Genomic DNA, 15,333 nt, shown 5'->3' with positions numbered 1-15,333 from the left:
CACCCCCAGGGGTGCGCGCACCACACTTTGGGAACCGCTATGTTAGGGAGTCAGTAACTAAGACATCATCTGTGTTGTATTTGTTTCCTAAAAGCTTGCACGGTATCAGGGAGTATCTGGGGTGGGATAAGAACGAGACTTGTAGGGCTCCATATCCTTTTTAACAGTAAACAGCTTAAGGGCATTAAGCAAAGAAAAAAAAACGCTAGGTGCTGCTCCTACAAGAGCAAACAGAAGGGCCAAAAAAGAGGTCGATCCTGGGGAAATGCAATAGGTTCCTGGGAGCATTAGTCGGGATGTACAGTGCCCTGAATGAAGGTCAGGGTTCTTGTGCTCTTTGCCAAGAAGGTGGGTTTTTATTCTTTGTTTGAAAGACACAGGGGACGGATGCTCATAGGATATACCCATTTGAAGGATAGAACCAAAGAAATATTCTAGGCAGTCCTGATTCAGTCTATACGTCAATATGAAGGACACCCTAAATTTTTCCTTTAACATTTCAAAAGTTTAGGCAAAGATTGGGCCGAAACAGCAAGTTCTTTCTGAGACTGCTGATACATGTGTTTACTACCTATGACATTCAGAGATTTTGCAGTATTTGTCATTTTTTTCAAGTATGCTATTCTGAAGGTCAGTATTTGTGCCATAAGCATTTCTTGATGACTTGATGTCGAAAAGGACTCTAGAATTCATGATATAAAACCATGCATCAGAGAGAGAAATGAATTTGCTGGTTTCATCCCAATCTTTGTTGTTGATCCGAAATATTGCATCGGTTTTGACGTGGTTTCAGAAAGAAGCTGAACAGCAGGCTTGACGTTCATTCGCTGAACTCCTTGTACATAAATGTGTCTCTCTAATAGCTTGTGAGTTGTTTTCAAGTCACTAACACCTCTAACTTTAATTCCTTTCACAGAATCGCTACTGATTTTTGTTCCATCTGGAAACCTGAATCCTGAGTCAAGAAAATTATTTCTTATAAGCTTGATGAGATGAGGTGCGTCGGGAAAGACATATATACTCTGCGATCAGGAGATGCTGGATTGATGGGAGAGAAGGGTGAGCTTCACCTACTTTTTCCTCCCAAACTCTTTGCTTATCTTCAGATGTCAGTGAGCAGAGGGGCCAATAATCTAGCCAATAAAATTCCGTTTTCTATGCGTCTCTTTACAAAAATGGGGAGGCGGTGGCTGAGTGGATAGCATGACGGCGCCGCGTTCAGGAAGACGCGGGTTCGCGCTCCACCCGATGACACCAAGCTGGGATTTTTCAGCCGCCGCCGAGTGGCCTAAGACTACTAGTAGGGTTCTTACTGGACGTTCGCTCCACCAGGCGTGATGCAAGTGTGGACATGGCCTACTCTTCTGTAATTTTGGCCGCTGATTTCAAAATCACCCGCCCAAGCATCCTTTTCCTGCCAATGATGCGCTACTCGCCAATACATGTAGGCCCCATATGTATTAAATTCTTTTGCAAAAAATGTTACAACTTTTGAACGGCAGGTCATACAATCTATATATTATTGGTATCATTTGAAAGCTGTTCACAGCCACTATCAATAAAAAAACAGTTATTGTTCTATCGGAACATGTTAATGTAGCCTACATGTTTTATTTTCATTAAGTGGAAAAAAATGCAATTTTTTACGGAAAATCATACAGCCTTGCAGGCTGCAGCTCATCGCCTTGGTCCCCTTTCTTTTTTTTTAAAGTTGCTTATATCCACAGCCTTATAGATTCAGGTCTTGCTCGCTAATACCAATCAACAAGCTCTCTCGCTCACCCGTGTGCATGGGCCGGGATAAGTAGTTTGGATGGCGCCTGGAACCACTGCCTGACTTGATGGCCGACTGGCGAGTGGCCGTGTATACGTGATAGGAACGTGAACCCGACGGGAAGAAACCGTATGATCTCTGTACGAGATATATGAAATCTAATTTCTAATACTAACTGTTTAACAAGAATCAACATTTTATATTAGCCTGGCTGGGGCTATTCTTTTGAAGAAAAAAACACTTTGAGATCCGGGGCTATTCATAAAATATTTGGGGTTATAGCCCCGAAAGCCCAGTCCTAACTACGCCCCTGCTACCACTTTACAATAGTTTAGTCAGAATCCACTTGGAATAGGCGGCACAATTTTAGTCTCTCCACCATGTGAGGGATATACCGCTAAATTAGAAGATGTTCAACTTAGGGCAACAAAGATGATCTCTTCTTTGTGCAACGAACCATACTGTTATGCCGGACGTATTACTTGGGTTCCGTGTCGCCATCAGGAAACTCCGTGGGAGGGAGATATGTAAACACTTTGCAGTGCTTCTGTAGCTTAATATTCTTCCTTAGTAGTACATTTCACTCTGACTCTTCACTTACCACTAGCTTACTATGACTGGGACTGGCCTCTCTCGCCCTCTTCTCCTATATATATCCAGAACAGTACAGTCTAGAATGTTACAGTATATTTTAGATCATACAAGAACATGTAGCAAAAATATATGCGAGTTGGCAACACTTCCCGCCTGGCGTCTGGCCGCGCCCCGCGGGGCGCGGACGGCTCGCCTTGTTCCCCGCCCCCCTGCTCGTTCCTCCCGGAGCCTTCTAGATGCCCATGGACGCCGGGGGAAGCTTCCAGCAGAACACTATTCCCCCCTCTTAATTGTGATCGTCCCGATCACACACTTAACTATATACAAACATAAGAAAATTAATCAAAATCATCATAATCGTCGTATCGCTGTGGACGCCTGCGTTGTCTCTGTCTCCTGCTCGGTGCCTCCTGCGCGTCTGTCTCCTGGTGCGCCTCGTCGTCGTCCGCTTCTTGGGGTGTCCCTGGAACATCTGCCGAAGACGGGAGGTTATCTCCCTCGGCTGAAAGGTCCAGAAGGCCTATGTCGTCGTCGACCTCCTCTCGGTCCTGGACGTCCCTTGCGTTTTCGTCGGCTGCTGGGTGTCTGTAGTTGTTCCAGGTGTAGTTTCCCGGACCGTGGTACCTCCATAGCCGGTTGACGTGGACAACTTTCGGCTTGGTCCTTTCCGTTCTCCGGATTCGGTAAGTCACGTCGGAGAGGCGTTCTAGCACAGTATAAGGGCCTTCCCAGGGGCTCTGTAACTTCGGAGACTGTCCTTTCTTCCTCTGCGGGTTGTAGAGCCAGACTTGGTCTCCTTCCTTGAAGTCAACGTGGCTTGCCCTCATATTGTAACCGCGCTTCATGGCCTCCCCGGAGAACTTCAAGGCACCACGGACTTGATGGTGCACCTCTTCCAGCCGTTCCTCTAGTTGACGGGCAAAACTGGAGGCGTCCCTTGGAAGGCTTTCCCCAGGAGGCCTTCCTGTCACTAGGTCCACCGGCAATCGCAGCTCACGTCCAAACATCAGCTTTGCCGGTGAATACCCCGTAGTCTCGTGGGCGGCAGACCTGTAGGCCATGAGGAGCGCAGGCAGCTTCTGATCCCATGAAGACTGATCATTGTTGCACTACTTGGCCAACTCCTGGCCCAACGTCCAATTAAACCTCTCCACCATTCCATCTGACTGTGGGTGCAGAGGGGTGGTCCGGGTCTTCTTGATACCCAGGAGCTTGCAGCACTCAGCAAGGACTGTTGACTCAAAATTCCTTCCCTGGTCGGAATGGAGCTCGTTAGGCACACCAAAGCGACAGAAGAACTCCTCCACCAATACCTTAGCGATGGTAGTGGCTTCCTGGTCAGAGATGGCGTAGGCTTCCGGCCACTTGGTGAAGTAGTCCATTGTGACGCAGATGTACCTATTTCCGTTCGTCGTCAGAGGCAAGGGTCCTGTTATATCCACTGCCACCCGTTCCATGGGGGCTGGTATAGTTGCAATGGGGCACGGTGGCGCTTCTTGGGGCCCTTCTTTGCACAGCACACCTCACACGCGTGACACCATTCTTCCACGTCCTTCCTCATGCCAACCCAGTAGAACCTTTGGCGCAGGCGACTCAGTGTCTTCTTTACCCCAAGGTGTCCGCTGGTGATGCTGTCGTGCATTTCTTTCAAGACGCCTTCCCGTGACTTCATAGGTAGCACCGTGGACCAGTAGTGGTCAAGACCATCATGAGAGACCCAGCGTCGCTGCAACACCCCGTTGTCCATCCGAAGAGCGTCCCACTGAGTCCAGTAATTCTTGGTGGTAGGGCTTTCTTTCGAGATTACTTCCCACCCAGGTCGCAGTGACGATTGACTCAGCCACTCCAAAATTGGTCTCAGATCTCGGTCTTCCTTCTGCAGTTTTTCCAAGTCTTCCCATGGCACCTCCGCTGTTTGTTCCACTGTAGTGCGGCGGCACATATTCTGGACGCTTTCCCTCTGGAGGCAATGTTGACACTCAGGTAGGCAGGGGCGCCGGCTCAAGCTGTCCGCGTTACCGTGTGTTAGCCCAGATCGGTGCACAATAGTGTAGTGATGCTGCTCTAGTTTACCTATCCAGCGAGCAAGCTGGCCCTCAGGGTTTTTCAGTGACTTCAGCCACCGCAATGCAGCGTGATCCGTGCGGATGGTGAAAGTTGCACCGTACAGGTAAGCATGGAAAAAGTCAAGGCTCTTGACTACTGCCAGGAGTTCTTTCCGGGTCACGCAATAGTTTTTCTCGGCTGGGGTGAGCTTCTTGCTGAAGTAGGCCACAACCCGTTCCATGTCGGCACATGCCTGGGACAGCACTCCACCAATCCCCTCATCACTGGCATCACAATCCAGTATAAAAGGCTTAGAGGGGTCTGGGTAGGTGAGTACGGGCGAGCTGATGAGGGCCTCCTTGAGCTTCTCAAAGGCAACCTGAGTTTCCGCTGACCACTCAAACTTGCGCCCCTTCTTCGTCAGGAGGTGCAGTGGTGCAGCAATCGTAGCGAAGCCTTTCACAAACCTGCGGTAGTATGAGCACAACCCGAGGAAGCTCCGCAGCTCCTTCACGTTGGTGGGTGTCGGCCAGTCCCTTACCGCAGCCACCTTCTCAGGATCAGTGCGTACTCCAGCCTCGCTCACGATGTGTCCCAAGTATTGGACCTCCTTTTGGAACAGACAGCATTTCTTCGGGCTGAGCTTAAGGTGTGCAGCTCTAAACCAGGCGAAAACCTCTGATAGCCTTTCCATCTCCTGCTCGAAGTTCTGGCCAAAGACAATCACGTCGTCGAGGTAGATGAGTGCCGTCTTCCAGTGAAGTCCCTCCAGCACCCTCTCCATCAGCCGCTCGAACGTGGCCGGCGCGTTGCACAGGCCAAAGAGCATGACCTTAAGCCACAGGCCTTGACCGTAGGAGAAGGCTGTTTTCTCTTTGTCCTGCTCCGCCATTTTGACTTGGTGATACCCAGATTTCATATCCAGTGTTGAAAACCACTTGGAGCCCACCAAAGCGTCGAGCGTGTCGTCGATCCGTGGGAGTGGGTATGAATCCTTGATGGTGAGATCGTTGAGGGCTCGGTAGTCCACGCAGCACCTGAGGGAACCGTCCTTTTTCCTGACGAGCACTACAGCAGACGCCCACGGGCTGCTGCACCGCTCGATTAACCCCTGTTGCCGGAGATCATCCATCACCTCATCCATCTCCTTGCGACGGGCTGGTGCTATCCTTCGAGGAGCTTGCTTCACTGGGCGGTGGCTACCTGTGTCGATGTGGTGCTCTACCAGGTCCGTACACCCCAAGTCCAGGTCTCCTGTGGAAAACACATCTGCATTCCTCACGAGAAGCTCCCTGAGGTGTTCCACTTGGGGCTCCTCTAGACACTTGGAGCTCCTGTCAAACAGGTCGCGCATGTAGTCGGGCAGCTCCTCCTGGGGCTTCGTCAGGGTTCTCCTGCAGACACAGGTTCTCTGTTTCTGGTCGATCTCTTGGCACAACCCCACCATGGTCCTTTGTTTTATTTTCTTTGGGCTGAAGGAGACATTGGCCACGACGACAGGCACTTCCGCTGCAGCAGGGTCTACCAAAGTACTTCCTACAATCACCCCGTTTTTTACCGGGAATCGACTTCCACTCTCTACCACACACAGGCTAGCCGGGGGGGCACCCGTAATTTGACATGGTAACAGCATCTCTGACCTCGGAGGAATAATGGCGGTGCGCTTGACCGTCACTGGCAGGTCTTCCTTGTTCACAATCGTCAGTGGCACCCTCCTTCCTCCTACAGTCAGCTGCTTAGCGCGGAAGTCCAGCTCGCACCTGTGGGAGACAAGATAATCCATACCTAGGATGCAGGGGTCGTCCATGTCAGCCACGTACACAGAGAGTAACTCTTCCTTTCCTCCGAGCTCAAACTTCACGTCCACTGGGCCTCTGAGCTCTGCATAGTGTCCAGTGACTCCGCACAGTCGATGCGGCGTCTTAGGAAGCCGACGATGACTCACCACGTCAGGCCGCACCAATGTGGGTTCCGAGCCTGTGTCGACGAGCACAGGCCACAACACTCCGTCAACCTTGCCCTCCACTTGGCAGCTTGTCATGGTGGTTCTCCTGCACACTGATATCTTCGGGGCATGTACAGGACAGACTGGTCGTTGCCCCCTTGAACCAGTCCTTCTTAGTTTCCCGAGTGGTGGTCCCTCGTTGGGGGCACATTTTTCCGACACTCATTCTTCCAGTGCCCCTTTTCTCCACAGGTCCAGCACTTGGGTCCTTCTCTGGGCTTCTCCTTACCGCCATCTTCATATTCCTTCTTCCTCTTATAGCATTCGTTATCCTTGTGCCCAACCTTCTCGCAGTATCAGCACGTTCCTTGGAACCTGTCTGTGTCGCTGACAGCGACCTTTCGTGCCCTAAAGCCAGAAGTCGAGTCGTCCCTGAAGCTTGACAAGCTAGACCTAACAAAGGACTCAAACTCCATGGCACGTGCCAGAGCTTCCTGCATTGATGTTGGCTTAGCTTGGTTCACTTGTATCTTCAGCTGAGGGCTGTCCAGGGCATCGATGAATTGATCACGCAGCAAAACCGTCAGCAGGTCAGGGGTGGCACCTGGGTATGCCTTGTGCGCCATGCTCTCAAGGTCCTGAGCGAGTTCCTGAAGAGACTCGCCGCGCCTCCTGTTGCGGGTTCTGAACCTACACTGAAGAGCTCGTTCTGGTGCTTGGTCCCATATCGTTGCTCCAGCGCCTGTGCCAGCCCGCTGTAGCTGCCCTTTGTCGCATTGTCGAGCTGAGCAAGGACCTCCAGCGCCACCCCTTTCAGGCTAGTGGCCTGCTGTACCGCGCACTCTTGGTCATCCCATCCGTTCCGAGCTGCCAACAGCTCAAACTGAGCGCGGTAAGCCTCCCAGGAGACCTTGCCATCAAACTCCTGAGGCTTCTTTCTAACAGGCGAACCCAGCAGACTCATGGGGCTGGCGGAACTTCTTGCGGGGATAAACTCAGGCGAAACAGGGCTCAAACTAACCCGGACTTGCGTAGGAGAAGCATCTTGGGTACAACTAGCCCCTGCAGGCACTGGCTGTCCGTGTCCAGCCAAGCAGTCTTCAAGGGCCTTCACTCTGTCACTTACGTCACAAACTGCCTGTTCAGTACGGTTCACCTTTCCCTGCACTTCTAATATTTCTTTGTGTGTCGTCTCCCGTACCACCTCCATCTCTTGTTGAAGATTTGTGTGTTCTTTCTCCACTTCTATCAGGCGTTGTCCCAAGTTCGTGGTCACATCAGTCATTTCTCTTCGCACTGATTCACTTCCATCTTGTACTGCTTTAGCTGTAGCTGTAATCCTGTGAAGCGATCTTCTATCTGTTCTTTGAGTTCTTGGAGTGTTCCTTCTTGTTGTTGCTGTGCTCTTTCTTGTTGTTGCTGTGCTCTTTCTTGTTGTTCTTTGAGTTCTTGGTGTGCTCTTTCTTGTTGTTCTTTGAGTTCTTGGTGTGCTCTTTCTTGTTGTTCTTTGAGTTCTTGGTGTGCTCTTTCTTGTTGTTCTTTGAGTTCTTGGAGTGTTCCTTCTTGTTGTTGCTGTGCTCTTTCTTGTTGTTCTTTGAGTTCTTGGAGTGTTCTTTCTTGTTGTTGCTGTGCTCTTTCTTGTTTCTCCCCCTGTAGTCTCAAGGCTTCCAAAAGTTCAGTCAACATGTCGTCCATCTGGGCAGCTTGGGAACGAGTCTCCATGGCGAAAAAACAAATGGCTACACTCCTGACACCAGTGTTATGCCGGACGTATTACTTGGGTTCCGTGTCGCCGTCAGGAGACTCCGTGGGAGGGAGATATGTAAACACTTTGCACAGCATCTGTAGTTTAATATTCTTCCTTAGTAGTACACTTCACTCTGAGTCTTCACTTACCACTAGCTTACTATGACTGGGACTGGCCTCTCTCGCCCTCTTCTCCTATATATATCCAGAACAGTACAGTCTAGAATGTTACACTATATTTTAGATCATACAAGAACATGTAGCAAAAATATATGCGAGTTGGCAACACTTTCCGCCTGGCGTCTGGCCGCGCCCCGCGGGGCGCGGACGGCTCGCCTTGTTCCCCGCCCCCCTGCTCGTTCCTCCCGGAGCCTTCTAGATGCCCATGGACGCCGGGGGAAGCTTCCAGCACAACAATACGATGCTGGGCCCTTTGTTTTTGTGTGTGTGTGTGTGTATTTGATTGTATTTGATGACACGTTCTGAAAGAGAAATAATGTCCAAAACTTAAGTAAAACCAAAAAGATTCAGATTTGCACCATTTTTTTTCTTTTCCAACGTCGTAGCACGAGAATGGAAAACACCTAAACATTCAGGGGTTCAGTGCAACACGATTGAATAAAGCCCCGTTCACACTGTGCTGACTCTGGGCCACGACAACCCAGCGACTTTTCCATTTGACAAGTTGGTTCCCACGCTCCAAGAAGGGGGGAAGGTTTTATTGGGGTCTTGGTGTCTTGCCGACTGTCTGGGACATTCGGCCAACTAGTTGCCAGCATGTTGTGCTAACCCTCACGACTCCAGACTCCCGTCACGACGTCGGCGCAGCATTCGGCAACAGTCTCAAGACCTTTTTTAAGACATGCCCGACCCTTTCACATCAACACCCAAGACCTCGTGTACCCTAGAGTCGTGGGTTGTCGTGGCCCAGAGTCGGCATGGTGTGAACGGGGCTTAAAACTCGTCAGGCCATCACCTCTACACCTCAGCAGGCCATCACCGTCTCATTTCACCCGAGCAGGCCTTCACCCCAACCGGGCCATAACCTCACTGTACGTACCTAAGCATACTTCATTTCACCAAGTTATCATCTCTCCTCATCTCAGCTGTCCATTTTCCCACCATACCTCAACAACTATAATATTTACTTCGTCACCTAAACTGACAAGACCATCACTTCATTTCACGTCAGCACACCATCACCTCACCTCACCTCACCTCACCGCACCAGACCATCACCTCACCTTACCTCAGCAGGCCATCAATCACTTCACATCTCAGAATTCCACCCATCACCTTACCTCACCTCACCTCGTCAAGCCATCACCTCACGTCATCTTACCTTATCAGGCCTTCACCTCACCTCACCTCACCTCATCAGGCCATCACCTCACCTCACCTCACCTCACCTCACCTCACCTCATCAGGCCATCACCTCACCTCACCTCACCTCACCTCATCAGGCCATCACCTCACCTCACCTCATCAGGCCATCACCTCACCTCACCTCACCTCATCAGGCCATCACCTCACCTCACCTCACCTCACCTCATCAGGCCATCACCTCACCTCACCTCATTAGGCCATCACCTCACCTCACCTCATCAGGCCATCACCTCACCTCACCTCACCTCACCTCATCAGGCCATCACCTCACCTCACCTCACCTCACCTCACCTCATCAGTCCATCACCTCACCTCATTAGGCCATCACCTCACCTCACCTCATCAGGCCATCACCTCACCTCACCTCACCTCATCAGGCCATCACCTCACCTCACCACACTAGGCCATCACTTCACCTCACCTCAGCAGGCCATCACCTCACCTCACCTCATCAGGCCATCACCTCACCTCACCTCACCTCACCTCAGCAGGCCATCACCTCACCTCACCTCACCAGGCCATCACCTTACCTCACCTCACCTCAGCAGGCCATCACCTCACCTCACCTCACCTCACCTCACCTCACCTCACCTCATAAGGCCATTCTCACCTCACCTCACCTCACCTCATCAGGCCATCACCTCACCTCACCACACTAGGCCATCACTTCACCTCACCTCAGCAGGCCATCACCTCACCTCACCTCATCAGGCCATCACCTCACCTCACCTTACCTCACCTCACCTCAGCAGGCCATCACCTCACCTCACCTCAGCAGGCCATCACCTCACCTCACCTCACCTCATCAGGCCATCACCTTACCTCACCTCACCTCAGCAGGCCATCACCTCACCTCATCTCACCTCACCTCACCTCACCTCATTAGGCCATCACCTCACCTCACCTCAACTCACCTCATCAGGCCATCACCTCACCTCACCACACTAGGCCATCACTTCACCTCACCTCAGCAGGCCATCACCTCACCTCACCTCATCAGGCCATCACCTCACCTCACCTTACCTCACCTCACCTCAGCAGGCCATCACCTCACCTTACCTCACCTCATCAGGCCATCACCTTACCTCACCTCACCTCAGCAGGCCATCACCTCACCTCACCTCACCTCATAAGGCCATCACCTCACCTCACCTCACCTCACCCCAGCAGGCCATCACCTCACCTCGCCTAAACCAAGGGAATGTATCGGGAGTCGGGACCGGTTGGATATTTTTGCAAGTGACTAGGAGATGACGTCACCAACAAGTGGCTACGAAACTTAGCGCATCTCCATCACGACCAAGGTGGTGGCGGCGAACCTCTGAAAGCCACGAACGGCCGAGGAAGCGTAGTGAAAGAGCCCTGAAACACCGCCCTCCCTCCGTCACTCCGACCAGCAATTAAACCGAAAAGGGAGGCGACAACGAAGCCAGAAAAGCTGAAGAGGAGCAGCGAAAGAACCGCGAAACACCACACTGTCCCTCACTCCGACCATCCGAAGAGGAAGGGACGTAGCGGCGAAGCTCCCGGAGTCACGAAAGAAAAGCCGAGGAAGCTCGACAAAAGAGCCACGAGTGGTCGCCCTCCTCCCGTGACTCCGACCATCTGACAGGGAAGGGTGGAGGTGGTGGCAACGGCCCGGAAGCCACGAATGAAAACGGAGGAGCGGCGAAAGAGCCACTCATCGCCGCACTCCCTCCTCCCGTGACTCCGAACACCCGACAGGGGTGGGAGGAGGATCAGGCGATGCTATGGAAGCCAGGAACGGCCGAGGAGGAGCGGTGAAAAAGACACGCATCGCCGCACTATGTCCTTCATTACGACCAACTGACAGAGGTGGGAGGAAGTAGCGATGCTCCGGAAGCCAGGAACGGCCGAGGAGGAGCGGCGAAAAGGTCACGCATCGCCGCACTGTGCCCTTCACTCCGGCCAACCGACAGAGGTGGGAGGAAGCAAGGTCTAAATAAATTTAGATCTTTAGATCTTGGGAGGAAGCAGTGAAGCTCCGGAAGCCAGGAATGGCCGAGGAGGAGCGGTGAAAGAGCCACGCATCGCCGCTCCGGCCAACCGACAGAGGGAGGAGGAAGTAGCGAAGCTCCGGGAGCCAGGAACGGCCGAGGAGGAACGTGGCGAAAAGGCCACGCATCGCCGTTGTGGATCCTTCACTCCGGCCAACCGTCAGTGGTAGGAGGAAGTAGCGAAGCTCCGGAAGCCAGGAACGGCCGAGGAGCGGCGAATAAACCACGCATCGCCGCACTGCATCCAACACTCCAGCCAACTGGCACAGCTGGGAGGAAGAGGCGAAGTCCCGGAAGCCAGGAACGGCCGAGGAGCGGCGAAAGCAATCCGAATCACCGCCCTGCATCCGTTACTCCGACCAGACGAACAGACGGGAGGTAGTACAGCGCAGGCAGCTTCTGATACCATGAAGACTGATCATTGTTGCACTACTTGGCCAACTCCTGGCCCAACGTCCAATTAAACCTCTCCACCATTCCATCTGACTGTGGGTGCAGAGGGGTGGTCCGGGTCTTCTTGATACCCAGAAGCTTGCAGCACTCAGCAAGGACTGTTGACTCAGAATTCCTTCCCTGGTCGGAATGGAGCTCGTTAGGCACACCGAAACGACAGAAGAGCTCCTCCACCAAAACCTTAGCGATGGTAGTGGCTTCCTGGTCAGGGATGGCGTAGACTTCCGGCCACTTGGTGAAGTAATCTATTGTGACGCAGATGTACCCATTTCCGTTCGTCGTCAGAGGCAAGGGTCCTGCTATATCCACTGCCACCCGTTCCATGGGGGCTCCAACCTGGTATAGCTGCAATGGGGCACGGTGACGCTTCTTGGGGCCCTTCTTTGCACAGCACACCTCACACGCGTGACACCATTCTTCCACGTCCTTTCTCATGCCAACCCAGTAGAACCTTTGGCGCAGGCGACTCAGTGTCTTCTTTACCCAAAGGTGTCCGCTGGTGATGCTGTCGTGCATTTCTTTCAAGACGCCTTCCCGGGACTTCATAGGTAGCACCGTGGACCAGTAGTGGTCAAAACCATCATGAGAAACCCAGCGTCGCCGCAACACCCCGTTGTCCATCCGTAGAGTGTCCCACTGAGTCCAGTAATTCTTGGTGGTAGGGCTTTCTCTCGAGATTACTTCCCACCCAGGTCGCGTTGACGACTGACTCAGCCACTCCATGATTGGTCTCAGATCTCGGTCTTCCTTCTGCAGTTTTCCCAAGTCTTCCCATGGCACCTCCGCTGTCTGTTCCACGGCAGTGCGGCGGCACATATTCTGGACGCTTTCCCTCTGGAGGCAATGTTGACACTCAGGTAGGCAGGGGCGCCGGCTCAAGCTGTCCGCGTTACCGTGTGTTAGCCCAGATCGGTGCACAATAGTGTAGTAATGCTGCTCTAGTTTACCTATCCAGCGAGCAAGCTGGCCCTCAGGGTTTTTCAGTGACTTCAGCCACCGCAATGCAGCGTGATCCGTGCGGATGGTGAAAGTTGCACCGTACAGGTAAGCATGGAAAAAGTCAAGGCTCTTGACTATTGCCAGGAGTTCTTTCCGGGTCACCCAATAGTTTTTCTCGGCTGGGGTGAGCTTCTTGCTGAAGTAGGCCACAACCCGTTCCATGTCGGCACATGCCTGGGACAGCACTCCACCAATCCCCTCATCACTGGCATCACAATCCAGTATAAAAGGCTTAGAGGGGTCTGGGTAGGTGAGTACGGGCGAGCTGATGAGGGCCTCCTTGAGCTTCTCAAAGGCAACCTGAGTTTCCGCTGTCCACTCAAACTTGCACCCCTTCTTCGTCAGGAGGTGCAGTGGTGCAGCAATCGTAGCGAAGCCTTTCACAAACCTGCGGTAGTATGAGCACAACCCGAGGAAGCTCCGCAGCTCCTTCACGTTGGTGGGTGTCGGCCAGTCCCTTACCGCAGCCACCTTCTCAGGATCAGTGCGTAATCCAGCCTCGCTCACGATGTGTCCCAAGTATTGGACCTCCCTTGGAATAGGCAGCATTTCTTCGAGCTGAGCTTAAGGTGTGCAGCTCTAAACCGGGAAAAAAAACTCTGATAACCTTTCCATCTCCTGCTCGAAGGTCTGGCCAAAGACAATCACGTCGTCGAGGTAGATGAGTGCCGTCTTCCAGTGAAGTCCCTCCAGCACCCTCTCCATCAGCCGCTCGAACGTGGCCGGCGCGTTGCACAGGCCAAAGGGCATGGCCTTAAACTGCCAGAGGCCTTGACCGTAGGAGAAGGCTGTTTTCTCTTTGTCCTGCTCGGACATTTTGACTTGGTGATATCCAGACTTCATATCTAGTGTTGAAAATCACTAGGAGCCCACCAAAGCGTCGAGCGTGTCGTCGATCTGTGGGAGTGGGTATGAATCCTTGATGGTGAGATCGTTGAGGGCTCGGTAATCCACGCAGTACCTGAGGGAACCGTCCTTTTTCCTGACGAGCACTACAGCAGATGCCCACGGGCTGCTAGACCGCTCGATTAACCCCTGTTGCCGGAGATCATCCATCACCTCATCCATCTCCTTACGACGGGCTGGTGCCATCCTTCGAGGAGCTTGCTTCACTGGGCGGTGGCTACCTGTGTCGATGTGGTGCTCTACCAGGTCCGTACACCCCAAGTCCAGGTCTCCTGTGGAAAACACATCTGCATTCCTCACGAGAAGCTCCCTGAGCTGTTCCACTTGGGGCTCCTCTAGACACTGGGAGCTTCTGGCAAACAGGTCGCGCAGGTAGTCGGGCAGCTCCTCCTGGGGCTTCGTCAGGGTTCTCCTGCAGACACAGGTTCTCTGTTTCCGGTCGATCTCTTGGCGCAACCCCACCAAGTTCCTTTGTTTTATTTTCTTTGGGCTGAAGGAGACTTTGGCCACGACGACAGGCACTTCCGCTGCAGTAGGGTCTGCCAAAGTACTGCCTACAAGCACCCCGTTTTCTACCGGGCATCGACTTCCACTCTCTACCAAACACAGACTAGCCCGGGGAACACCCGTAATTTGACAGGGTAACAGCATCTCTGACCTCGGAGGAATAATGGTGGTGCGCTTGACCGTCACTGGCAGGCCCTCCTTGTGCATAGTCGTCAGTGGCACCCTCCTTCCTCCTACAGTCAGCTGCTTAGCGCGAAAGTCCAGTTCGCACCTGTGGGAGACAAGATAATCCATACCTAGGATGCAGGGGTCGTCCATTTCAGCCACGTAGACAGAGAGGAACTCTTCCTTTCCTCCGAGCTCAAACTTCACGTCAACTGGGCCTCTGAGCTCTGCATAGTGTCCAGTGACACCGCACAGTCGATGCGACGTCTTAGGAAGCCGACGATGACTCACCACGTCAGGCCGCACCAATGTGCGTTCCGAGCCTGTGTCGACGACCACAGGCCACAACACTCCGTCAACCTTGCCCTCCATTTGGCAGCTCGTCATGGTGGTTCTCCTGCACATTGATATCTTCGGGGCATGTACAGGACAGACTGGTCGTTGTCCCAGTGAACCAGTCCTCCTTAGTTTCCTGAGTGGTGGTCCCTCGCCGGGGGCACATTTTTCCAACACTCATTCTTCCAGTGCCCCTTTTCTCCACAGGTCCAGCACTTGGGTCCTTCTCTGGGCTTCTTCTTAGCGCCACCTTCATATTCCTTCTTCCTCTTATAGCATTCGTTCTCCTTGTGCCCAACCTTCTCGCAGTACCAGCACGTTCCTTGGAACCTGTCTGTGTCGCTGACAGCGCCCTTTCGTGCCCTAAACCCAGAAGTCAAGTCGTCCCTGAAGCTTGACAAGCTAGACCTAACAAGGGACTCAAACTCCATGGCACGTGCCAGAGCTTCCTGCATTGA

This window comes from Eriocheir sinensis, chromosome 57, assembly GCF_024679095.1.
Source record: "Eriocheir sinensis breed Jianghai 21 chromosome 57, ASM2467909v1, whole genome shotgun sequence".
Classification (NCBI taxonomy): Eukaryota; Metazoa; Arthropoda; class Malacostraca; order Decapoda; family Varunidae; genus Eriocheir; species Eriocheir sinensis.
The sequence above is the reverse complement of the archived record's forward strand: the minus strand, read 5'-3'. Positions refer to the sequence as shown.